The following is a 12,114-nucleotide window of genomic DNA, read 5'->3' on the forward strand; positions in this document are numbered from 1 at the left end:
TTCACTGCCCTGGCCTGGTCCGGGTTCAATCCCTGGTTGGGGAACTGAGATCCTGCAAGCCACGTGGTGTGGCAAAAGAACAAAAAACAAACAAACAAAAAAAACCTTAATCACTAAGAAACTACTATGTCATCCTAGACCTCACAGAGGTGGGCCCTTCCCACCCAGCTGGCTACATTTGTGGATTAAACTCCACTACTCTGTTTTCTGTTTCATTCTATACTGAATTGTTTTCATAATCTTCCTTTTGGGACCTAAATTCTTACAGCTATTTAACTGACAGTTAATTGAGGATTTTATAGCTTTATCTAACTCTGAAGTCAGAGTTGTAAGAAAATGCCAGAAAAAGATTTGTAAGAATGAATTCGATGGTGGGACTTCCCTAGTGGCACAGTGGTTAAGAATCTGCCTGCCAATGCAGGGGACACAGGTTCGAGCCCTGGTCCGGGAAGATCCCACATGCCGTGGAACGACTAAGCCTGTGCACCACAACTACTGAGCCTGCGAGCCACAACTACTGAAGCCCGCAAGCCTAGAGTCCGTGCTCCGCAACAAGAGAAGCCAATGCAATGAGAAGCCCGTGCACCGCAAAGAAGAGTAGCCCCCTGCTCACCACAACTAGAGAAAGCCCGCGCCCAGCAATGAAAAAAACAACGCAGCCAAAAAGTGAAGAAAGAAAGAAATTTATTAGAAAAAAAAGAAGAATGAATTCAATGGTCAAATAAACTTGGAGAACACTGAATTAAACAAACAAACACAAACAAAAAACAGATTTTATTTGTGTGTGTTTTAAACACCAGAAGATCATGAGTTACTAATACAAATATCTAAGAAGGGTGTAATATGTACCATTCCCAGATGTATTTGACTATGGACCTGTGTACTGCCATCCCCTTTTTTTCTGATGATGTTCCTATAAAACCTAGAGCAGAATTGGCAAATTAGCAACCTGACGGCTAAATCTGGCCTGAAGGTTCAGTTTCACTAGGCCACACAGTGTTTTTAAAATATTTAAGCCACCATTTAAAAATTGAGAGAGTTGACCAAAAATTTATTGATTTCCAGTTGCCTTTAAAGAATTAAAAGGCTTGGAAAAAGTAAGCCTGCCTTCCAGCATGGCTACCCAGGCTGTTGCTGAGCCTGGGCTGCCTCGTCATGCTGGGCATGGGGGCTCTACTAAGCCCCATTGAACACCTGTACGGCCCTCCTGGGCATTTGCGTGTGTGACCTTGATGGTCAAGAGAACCTCAAGTGAGGTAGAGCTCAGTGAGGGAAGAGCTGATGTAAGCCCATCAGCCTGGGTGGACTGGCCATGGATGTGAGTGTAAGCGGAATGGGGAGACCCCAGCCTCCTGGCTGGGAAAGTAGCTTGTGAGATCAAGTGGGGCAAGAGGGCGTGTCAGGAGCCGCGCTGCTGTTCCTCACTAGGGCAGAACCAGTTCACGTTCATTTTCCATTTGCTTCAAAGTTTCCCAGCTGCCACCACCCCCAACTCCCCTCCCGTGGGGATCCTGACAAATATGCTGAGGAATAAAAAGCTCGGGCCAAAAGCTAATATGGTGCAAATAATTTCTAAATGTTAAAATAGATTTTCAAATGAAGCATGTTTGCTAATGATCTCCCCCGAGGGCCCACCATGTCTGAGGAGGATTATGTGGGCTTTGGCTGTCCTCGCCTTCTGTTTTCACACATAGAGAAAACCCAGCTATTTTCTAAGCAGCCCAGTGCCTGGCCTTGCCAACCAAGGAAGAGGTTGTCTGAGAGCCTTGCCCAGGAGTTTTGTAATTTAAACTCAGACAAAGAGAACAAAGACGAAATGGTTTTCTTTGATATTATTTTCACAGTGGGTTGCAAGTCAAGAAAATAAATGACCGAGTAAGCTCCGTTTTCTTTAATCTTATTGAATGCATTGCTATGCATCCACAGTAAGCTAATAATTAAGGACCATTCTGCCTCCTCAGAGGCTTTGATCTATAATGACACGACTCTATATTTTTGGCTGGTTGGGTTTCTAAGCTCTCATTAATGTCCATAAAAATTGGTCAAAATCAAAAGGGCAGAGAGTAAAATGACAGCAAACCATGCTTGCATCTAAGAAAAGGGAGGATTTCGTCTGCAATTAGGTATGTCATAATTTCCATTATTGCTTATTTTCAACATGATATAGTTTGATATTTTAGGACACTACTAGAAAGCAGTCCAAATATAAACTATTTATAGCAATGCCACAACGTGTAATCAGGATTTCTGTTTCCAGACATCTAAGAAAAGTCTTTAGGAAAAAAAATCCTGCAAAATAAAAATGAATATCCACAGCCACACAGGATTTATCTTGCTAGTTGGATTTTTTCTTTTACTTTTTTTATTCTATTGGAATATGTGAGAAGCTGGAGTTTTTCCTCACTCATTACTAATTTTGAAATTTCTGAGATTTGTTGGCAATTCAATTACAGTAGAAACCGTATGTCTTTGTTTATTGGGAGCACAATAGTGTGAGTCTGGGAATTCTAATAATTAGATGTTGGACTTCATGAATTGATTACCCCCTTTTCTTGTCTTTTTTTCTCTATTGTTCATCTCTTCTAGATTTTTTTAAACAACTCTTTGATTGAATTCCTTAATTTAAATTTCTAATAGAGAACTTTCTTATTCTCTGAGGGTTTTTATTTTGGTTTACTTTAGTTTTAGAATTTTGTTCTTGTTTTATGGATGCAATATTTTGTCTTTTGTCTTCTGCTTCCTGCAATGCTTTCTGTTTCCTTCAAGTTCCTTTCAGTCACTGCTGTTTTGGTTGGGTATGCTTTCTTTCTTTTTTCTTTTTTAACATCTTTATTGGAGCATAATTGCTTTACAATGGTGTGTTAGTTTCTGCTTTATAACAAAGTGAATCAGCTATACATATACATATATCCCCATATCTCCTCCCTCCTGCATCTCCCTCCCACCCTCCCTCTAGGTGGTCACAAAGCACCGAGCTGAGCTCCCTGTGCTATGTGGCTGCTTCCCACTAGCTACCTACTTTACATTTGGTAGTGTATATATGTCCATGCCACTCTCTCACTTTGTCCCAGCTTACCCATGTCCTCAAGTCCATTCTCTACATCTGCGGCTTTATTCCTGTCCTGCCCCTAGGTTCTTCAGAACCATTTTGTTGTTGTTGTTAGGATTCCATATATATGTGTTAGCATATGGTATTTGTTTTTCTCTTTCTGACTTACTTCACTCTGTATGACAGTCTCTAGGTCCCTCCACCTCACATCAAATAACTCAATTTCGTTTCTTTTTATGGCTGAGTAATATTCCATTGTATATATGTGCCACATCTTCTTTATCCATTCATCTGTTGATGGACACTTAGGTTGCTTCCATGTCTTGGCTATTGTAAATAGAGCTGCAATGAACATCGCAGTACATGACTCTTTTTGAATTATGGTTTTCTCAGGGTATATGCCCAGTAGTGGGATTGCTGGGTCGTATGGTAGTTCTATTTGTAGTTTTTTGAGGAACCTCCATACTATTCTCCATAGTGGCTGTATCAATTTACATTCCCACCAACAGTGCAGCAGGGTTCCCTTTTCTCCACACCCTCTCCAGCATTTATTGTTTGTAGATTTTTTGATGATGGCCATTCTGACTGGTGTGAGGTGATACCTCATTGTAGTTTTGATTTGCATTTCTCTAATGATTAGTGATGTTGAGCATCCTTTCATGTGTTTGTTGGCAATCTGTATATCTTCTTTGGAGAAATGTCTATTTAGGTCTTCTGCCCATTTTTGGATTGGGTTGTTTCATTTTTTGATATTGAGCTGCATGAGCTGCTTGTATATATTGGACATTAATCCTTTGTCAGTTACTTCGTTTGCAAATATTTTCTCCCATTCTGAGGGTTGTCTTTTCGTTTTGTTTATGGTTTCCTTTGCTGTGCAAAAGCTTTTAAGTTTCACTAGGTCCCATTTGTTTATTTTTGTTCTTATTTCCATTTCTCTAGGAGGTGGGTCAAAAAGGATCTTGCTGTGATTTATGTCATGGAATGTTCTGCCTATGTTTTCCTCTAAGAGTTTTATAGCATCTGGGCTTACATTTAGGTCTTTAATCCATTTTGAGTATAGTTTTGTGTATGGTGTTAGGGAGTGTTCTAATTTCATTCTTTTACATGGAGCTGTCCAGTTTTCCCAGCACCACTTATTGAAGAGGCTGTCTTTTCTTCACTGTATATTCTTGCCTCCTTTATCAAAGATAAGGTGACTATATGTGTGTGGGTTTATCTCTGGGCTTTCTATCCTGTTCCATTGATCTATATTTCTGTTTTTGTGCCAGTACCATACTGTCTTGATTATTGTAGCTTTGTAGTATACTCTGAAGTCAGGGAGCCTGATTCCTCCAGCTCTGTTTTTGTTTCTCAAGATTGCTTTGGCTATTCGGGGTCTTTTGTGTTTCCATACAAATTGTGAAATTTTTTGTTGTAGTTCTGTGAAAAATGCCATTGGTAGTTTGATAAGGATTGCATTGAATCTGTAGATTGCTTTGGGTAGTATAGTCACTTCCACAATGTTGATTCTTCCAGTCCAAGAACATGATATATCTCTCCATCTGTTTGTATCATATTTAATTTCTTTCATCAGTATCTTATAGTTTTCTGAGTACAGGTCTTTTGTCTCCTTAGGTAGGTTTATTCCTAGGTATTTTATTCTTTTTGTTGCAACGGTAAATGGAGTGTTTTCTTAATTTCACTTTCAGATTTTTCACCAAGAGTGTATAGGAATGCTAGAGAGTTCTATGCATTAATTTTGTATCCTGCTACTTTACCAGATTCATTGATTAGCTCTAGTAGTTTTCTGGTAGCTTCTTTAGGATTTTCTTTGTATAGAATCATGTCATCTTCAAACAGTGACAGCTTTACTTCTTCTTTTCCGATTTGGATTCCTTTTATTTCTTTTTCTTCTCTGATTGCTGTGGCTAAAACTTCCAAAACTATGTTGAATAATAGTGGTGAGAGTGGGCAACCTTGTCTTATTCGTGATCTTAATGGAAATGGTTTCAGTTTTTCACCATTGAGAATGATGTTGGCTGTGGGTTTGTCATATACGGCCTTTATTATGTTGAGGTAAATTCCCTCTGTGCCTACTTTCTGGAGGGTTTTTATCATAAATGGGTGTTGAATTTTGTCAAAAGCTTTTTCTGCATCTATTGAGATGATCATATGGTTTTTCTCTTTCAATTTGTTAATATGGTGTAACACATTGATTGATTTGCATATATTGAAGAATCCTTGCATTCCTGGGGTAAACCGCACTTGATCATGGTGTATGATCCTTTTAGTGTGTTGTTGGATTCTGTTTGCTAGTATTTTGTTGAGTATTTTTGCATCTATGTTCATCGGTGATATTGGCCTGTAGTTTTCTTTTTTTGTGTCATCTTTGTCTGGTTTTGATATCAGGGTGATGGTGGCCTCGCAGAATGATTTTGGAGTGTTCCTCCCTCTGCAGTTTTTTGGAAGAGTTTGAGAAGAATAGGTGTTAGCTCTTCTCTAAATGTTTGATAGAATTCACCTGTGGAGCCATCTGGTCCTGGACTTTTGTTTGTTGGAAGAATTTTTTTTTTTTTTTTTTTTTTTTGTGGTACACGGGTCTCTCACTGTTGTGGCCTCTCCAGTTGCGGAGCACAGGCTCCGGATGCGCAGGCTCAGCGACCATAGCTCATGGGCCCAGCCGCTCTGTGGCATGTGGATCTTCCCGGACCGGGGCACGAACCCGTGTCCCCTGCATCAGCAGGCGGACTCTCAACCACTGCACCACCAGGGAAGCCCTGTTGGAAGATTTTTAATCAGTGTTTCAATTTCAGTGTTTGTTATTGGTTTGTTTATATTTTCTCTTTCTTCCTGGTTCAGTCTCGGAAGGTTGTACTTTTCTAAGAATTTGTCCATTTCTTCCAGGTTGTCCATTTTATTGGCATAGAGTTGCTTGTAGTATCTCTCATGATCCTTTGTATTTCTGCAGTGTCAGTTGTTACTTCTCCTTTTTCATTTCTAATTCTATTGATTTGAGTCTCCTCCCTTTTTTTCTTGATGAGTCTGGCTAATTTATCAATTTTGTTTATCTTTTTATAGAACCAGCTTTTAGTTTTATTGACCTTTGCTATCATTTCCTTCATTTCATTTTCATTTATTTCTGATCTGATCTTTATGATTTCTTTCCTTCTGCTAACTTTGGGGGGTTTTTGTTCTTCTTTCTCTAATTGCTTTAGGTATAAGTTTAGGTTGTTTATTTGAGCTGTTTCTTGTTTCTTGAGGTAGGGTTGTATTACTATAAACTTCCCTCTTAGAACTGCTTTTGTTGCATCCCATAGGTTTTGGGTCATCGTGTTTTCATTGTCATTTGTTTCTAGGTATTTTTTGATTTCCTCTTTGATTTCTTCAGTGATCTCTTGGTATTTAGTAGTGTATTCGTTACCCTCCATATGTTTGTATTTTTTACAGGTTTTTTTCCTGTAATTGATATCTAGTCTCATAGCATAGTGGTCAGCAAAGATACTTGATGTGATTTCAATTTTCTTAAATTTACCAAGGCTTGATTTGTGACCCAAGATATGATCTATCCTGAAGAATGTTCCCTGAGCACTTGAGAAGAAAGTGTAATCTGCTGTTGTTGGATGGTATGTCCTATAAATATCAATTAAGTCCATCTTCTTTAATGTATCATTTAAAGCTTGTGTTTCCTTATTTATTTTCATTTTGCATCATCTGTCCATTGGTGAAAGTGGGGTGTTAAAGTCCCCTACTATGAATGTGTTACTGTCGATTTTTCTTTTTATGGCTATTAGCATTTGCCTTATGTATTAAGGTGCTCCTATGTTGGGTGCATAAATATTTACAATTGTTATATCTTCCTCTTGGATCGACCCCTTGATCATTATGTGGTGTCCTTCTTTGTCTCTTCTAATAGTCTTTATTTTAAAGTCTATTTTGTCTGATATGAGAATTGCTACTCCAGCTTTCTTTTGATTTCCATTTGCATGGAATATCTTTTTCCATCCCCTCACTTTCAATCTGTATGTGTCCCTACGTCTGAAGTGGGTCTCTTGCAGACAGCATATATACGGGTCTTGTTTTTGTATCCATTCAGCCAGTCTGTGTCTTTTAGTTGGAGCATTTAATCCATTTACATTTAAGGTAGTTATCGATATGTATGTTCCTATTACCATTTTCTTAATTGTTTTGAGTTTGTTATTGTAAGTCTTTTCCTTCTCATGTGTTTCCTGCCTAGAGAAGTTCCTTTAGCATTTGTTGTAGAGCTGGTTTGGTGGTGCCGAATTCTCTTAGCTGTTGCTTGTCTGTAAAGGTTTTAATTTCTCCGTCGAATCTGAATGACATCCTTGCTGGGTAGAGTAATCTTGGTTGTAGGTTTTTCTCCTTCATCACTTTAAATATGTCCTGCCAGTCCCTTCTGGCTTGCAGAGTTTCTGCTGAAAGATCAGCTGTTAACCTTATGGGGATTCCCTTGTATGTTAATTGTTGCTTCTCCCTTGCTATTTTTAATATTTTTTCTTTGTAGTTAATTTTTTTTTTTTTTTTTTTTTTTTTGTGCAGTACATGGGCCTCTCACTGTTGTGGCCTCTCCCATTTCGGAGCACAGGCTCCGGACGCACAGGCTCAGCGGCCATGGCTCACGGGCCCAGCCGTTCCGCGGCATGTGGGATCTTCCTGGACTGGAGCACGAACCCGTGTCCCCTGCATTGGCAGGCAGACTCTCAACCACTGCGCCACCAGGGAAGCCCTGTAGTTAATTTTTGATAGTTTTATTAATATGTGTCTTGGCATGTTTCTCCTTGGATTTATGCTGTATGGGACTCTCTGTGCTTCCTGGACTTGACTGACTATTTCCTTACCCATATTAGGGTAGTTTTCAACTATAATCTCTTCAAATATTTTCTCAGTCCCTTTTTTTTCTCTTCTTTTTGGATCCCTATAATTTGAATGTTGGTGCATTTAATGTTGTCCCAGAGGTCTCTGAGATTGTCCTCAATTCTTTTCATTCTTTTGTCTTTATTCTGCTCTGCGGTAGTTGTTTCCACTACTTTACCTTCCAGGTCACTTATCCATTCTTCTGCCTCAGTTATTCTTCTATTGATTCCTTCTAGAGAATTTTAATTTCATCTATTGTGTTGTTCATCATTGTTTGCTCTTTAGTTCTTCTAGGTCCTTGTTAAACATTTCTTGTACTTTCTCCATTCTATTTCCAAGATTTTGGATCATCTTTACTATCATTACTTTGAATTCTTTTTCAGGTAGACTGCCTATTTCCTCTTCATTTGTTTGGTCTGGTGGGTTTTTACCTTGCTCCTTCATCTGCTGTGTGTTTCTCTGTGTTCTCATTTTGCTTAACTTACTGTGTTTGGGTCTCCTTTTTGCAGGCCACAGATTTGTAGTTCCTCTTGTTTTTGCTGTCTGCTCCCAGTGGGTAAGGTTGGTTCAGTGGCTTGTGTAGGCTTCCTGGTGGAGGGGACTAGTTGCCTGTGTTCTGGTGGATGAGGCCTGATCTTGTCTTTCTGGTAGGCAGGACCGTGTCCGTGGTGTGTTTGTGGGTGTCTGTGACCTTATTATGATTTTAGGCAGCTTCTCTGCTAATGGGTGGGGTTGTGTTCCTCTCTTGCTAGTTGTTTGGCATCAGGTGTCCAGCACTGTAGCTTGCTGGTCATCGAGTGGAGCTGGGTCTTAGCGTTGAGAAGGAGATCTCTGGGAGAGCTTTCGCCGTTTGATATTACGTGAGGCTGGGAGGTCTCTGGTGGACCAATGTCCTGAACTCGACTCTCCCACCTCAGAGGCTCAGGCCTGACACGTGGCCAGAGCACCAAGACCCTGTCAGCCACACGGAATCCCTGCTTCACCCCATGGGTGAGCGGCCGAGGTGGGTAGGTGTGCTTTCTTCCTTTCATTGTGGAGCCTTTCCTCGGGTGTCTGGCACCTCTTGGCTGGACATTCATTCTAAGCAGAAGGCACTTAAATCTGATTGGAAGCTCCTTGCCTGCAAGTGAAACTGGCACCTGGAGGACTGCACAGTAGGTGGTCAGGCGGGTTTTGGGTTGGAGAACCTCCGAAGATGGGTTTCAGGAGGTCTTTTCTCTTTAACCAAAAGAGGAATCCCCTGCCTGGGGCATTATATACATGTTTCCCTTTATTCTGGAAACTCAAGCGTTTAGGGGTGCAGAGAGAAGAGGGAAACAGTGCTCCCATAACTGGATCTGAGCTAATGGACTGTCCTGTGCCTTCTGCTCCTGAGCTGGCCTGGGAGTGGGCAGAGGGAGTAGCAAACTGGCTCTGAGGAGAAAAGGGGCTGGGGCTCTCACTGCTCTACATTCAAACAATCCCCATTTTTGGTCTGCTTCAATCCTCCAAACTTTGAGGTAGTTGGTCTCTTATAGTTTGAAGTCTCTTGAGCGTTCGGAAAGGTATATCTCATTGGCGTGTCCAGTTTTGCAGTTTTCTTCACTGTCTTTGCAGAGTCATTAACTACTCCTCAATTTGCTTTCCATCTCCCCCAGATGTGTTGGTATCTTACATCTGCTATTACCTCTCTTACTCTGTTTGTCCTTATGGGTTTATGCCTTTTTCCCCTCTTATTTCTACTGTGGGGGTTTGGAAGGAAATAGAGACAAATGAAAGCATAAAATTCTGTATTTAACTAGAAGTCCCTAATTATCTTTTATTTTAAAAGCAGTCCATTAGTATTAGACAATCAGGTGTGGCAATCTCCCTGTATAACCAAAAGTAAAGCAAACTTTCTGTACACCAATTGTGTAAAATGGCAACATATTACATATTTTTAATTTTCTCTTTAAAGGTAAATACATGCACATGAAAAAAGGTAAATCATATAAAAAGAGTAAATAGTGAAAAATACACACCTTTCTCTCATTCTAGTTCCCAGTCCAACAACTCCCCTCCTCAAATGCAGTAAATATTGCCAGTTTCTCAGGTATACCCTCCTCTTTCTTATACTTCTGATATCACATTATGTAAACTCTACTGACCACTTAACAATGTATCTTGGATATCATAACTCATTCTTTTTCACAAATACAATGAATTATTTCACAAATAATCCACTATTTTTGTATATGTATGTATTGTAACTTATTTAACTTGTCCCTACTGACGGGCATTTAATTAATTAATGTCTAGTTTTTTCCTACAGAACAATGCAGCAGTGAATATCTATCTAGCCATATTTATATTAGAAATATGTATACCTTTGTGAATGTATGTGCAGGATAAATTCAAGTGGAATAGCTGAGGCAAAGGATACGTACACTTGTACTTTAATACCTATAGCCAGTTGTTCTCCAAGAAATTGTACCAATTCATACCCTCTAACAATGAATGAGAGCTCCTGTTTCCCTCTCTAACCAGTGCATGATAATTTGAAGACTTTGGATTTCTAAGCAGTACTGTAGCAATTCTCAGTTGGGTGATGGAATTCAGACTAAGTTTTCACCTACACAAGAAGGCGGGGCCAGGAATACTATTGGCCAGTAGAAGGTAGCCCAGGCCTTGGAAATGTGGACGGAAATAAGCTTTCTGAGATAATTCAAGTAAATGTTGGGATAGTGGTATGTGTCTATAAATAAAATATTTACCTCTACTCAATAGATCATACCTGAATGTAACGATCAATCAGTTGGTAGGTTAATTCATTCCTTCTTCAACAAATGCTTATCATATACAACTTCCAGGCACTGGGCTGAGCCCTGGGAGTTCGAAGAATAAGGTGCAGGTTCCTGCCCTCCAGGTGCTTATCTAGTTGGGGTTGGTAATGACAGCACCGTGGCGAGGCACTGGGAGAGAGGCAAGCCTGGAGTCCTGAGCAAGGCCCAGGAAGGACACAGAGCCAGGAGGTCCTGAAAGCTGCAGGAACACGAGGCGATCGAGCACTGCATCCTGTCGAAAGGCCTTACTCTCTTTGCGTAGGTGAAGCTAAAGTTTCTTTCAGAATTAAAATTGTTACACCACTTCTTGTCTGCGTGGTCTCTTTCTGCCAGGGATCTGAGGAGATCTTTGTAGAGCTTCGTAGTCTGAAGTACAGGGATGGGTCTCAGAGGGTTTGTGAACCCCTTAAAACTGGATGCAGATTAGGTGTGCATGCTTTTTCCTGGGGATAGGGTCAGAGGCTTCATCAGAATCTCAAAGGAGTGTGCAACTCCAGGAGGCTTAAGAACCAGTGGCTTAGATTTTCCTCAAGCGAATTCAGGCTCTTTCACCTTAAAATGTCTTTTAAAACACCATACTCAGACTCTAGCCTAGAGATGTGTGTGGTTACTAATACCTGGCCCCTTTTAAACCTCTGTCCTTTATCCTTCATCCAGCTTCCCCTCCCCCATGCAGAAATAGGCACAGTGATGGGCAGCCTCCCACCACTCCTCTTTCCTGTCCTTGTTTCTCTTTATTGAGCAACCCCATACTTAAACACAATTACAGTGTAAGCAGTTCTGTACCTAACTGGAATAATGTGATATCATCAAACAGAATTGGGAATTCCCGTTTCCAAGGCAGTCTCTCATGTTTTCGCTCGGGTTTTTTGGTTTGGAATGTTCAAGTCCAAAAATCGAGTTCAGCGCACATTCAGCAAACACTTTCTTTATTTAGGACATCATGCTCCATGCTGAGGGAGAGAGGAGGAAGAGCAGGATATAGAGATGAATTAAACCTGGTTCCCACCTTCAGGGATAGGAGACCTGTCGGAAATTGTACAGAGTGCTGTGGGGATCCAGGGAGGAAGTGATTATTTCTTACTGGAGGCTGCATGGAAGAAAGTCATGAAGATATTCTAGCTGAGCAAGTATTTCTCATCACTGAGGAGGCCATAGACTTTTGCCCTCCAGTAACATTACCCTGTTTCTGAACCTTCAAAATGAGCTGCTGGGCCTGGAGGCTGACACCTGATTAGAAATACCTAGAAAATAAGCCTAGGAGAAAAATTAGCCAGTGTATGAGAACATACAGTGTAAAGGAAATATAACACATTGTTATTCGAATCAGTGTAAGAACTTTTGAAAACTGATAGGAAACCTTTGTCATTATGATGATCGTATTATCATTTTATCTCAAAATTTGACATCGTG

General features: G+C 40.3%; 1 protein-coding gene across 3 annotated transcripts in view; it reads left to right on the plus strand.

Moving 5' to 3' along the window:
• Positions 1 to 12,114, plus strand: part of NIM1K (NIM1 serine/threonine protein kinase) — a 70,574-nt gene that overhangs the window by 36,513 nt on the left and 21,947 nt on the right. The gene's annotated exons all lie outside the window — the stretch shown is intronic.

Source organism: Stenella coeruleoalba, assembly GCF_951394435.1.
Source record: "Stenella coeruleoalba genome assembly, chromosome: 3".
Taxonomy (NCBI): domain Eukaryota; kingdom Metazoa; phylum Chordata; class Mammalia; order Artiodactyla; family Delphinidae; genus Stenella; species Stenella coeruleoalba.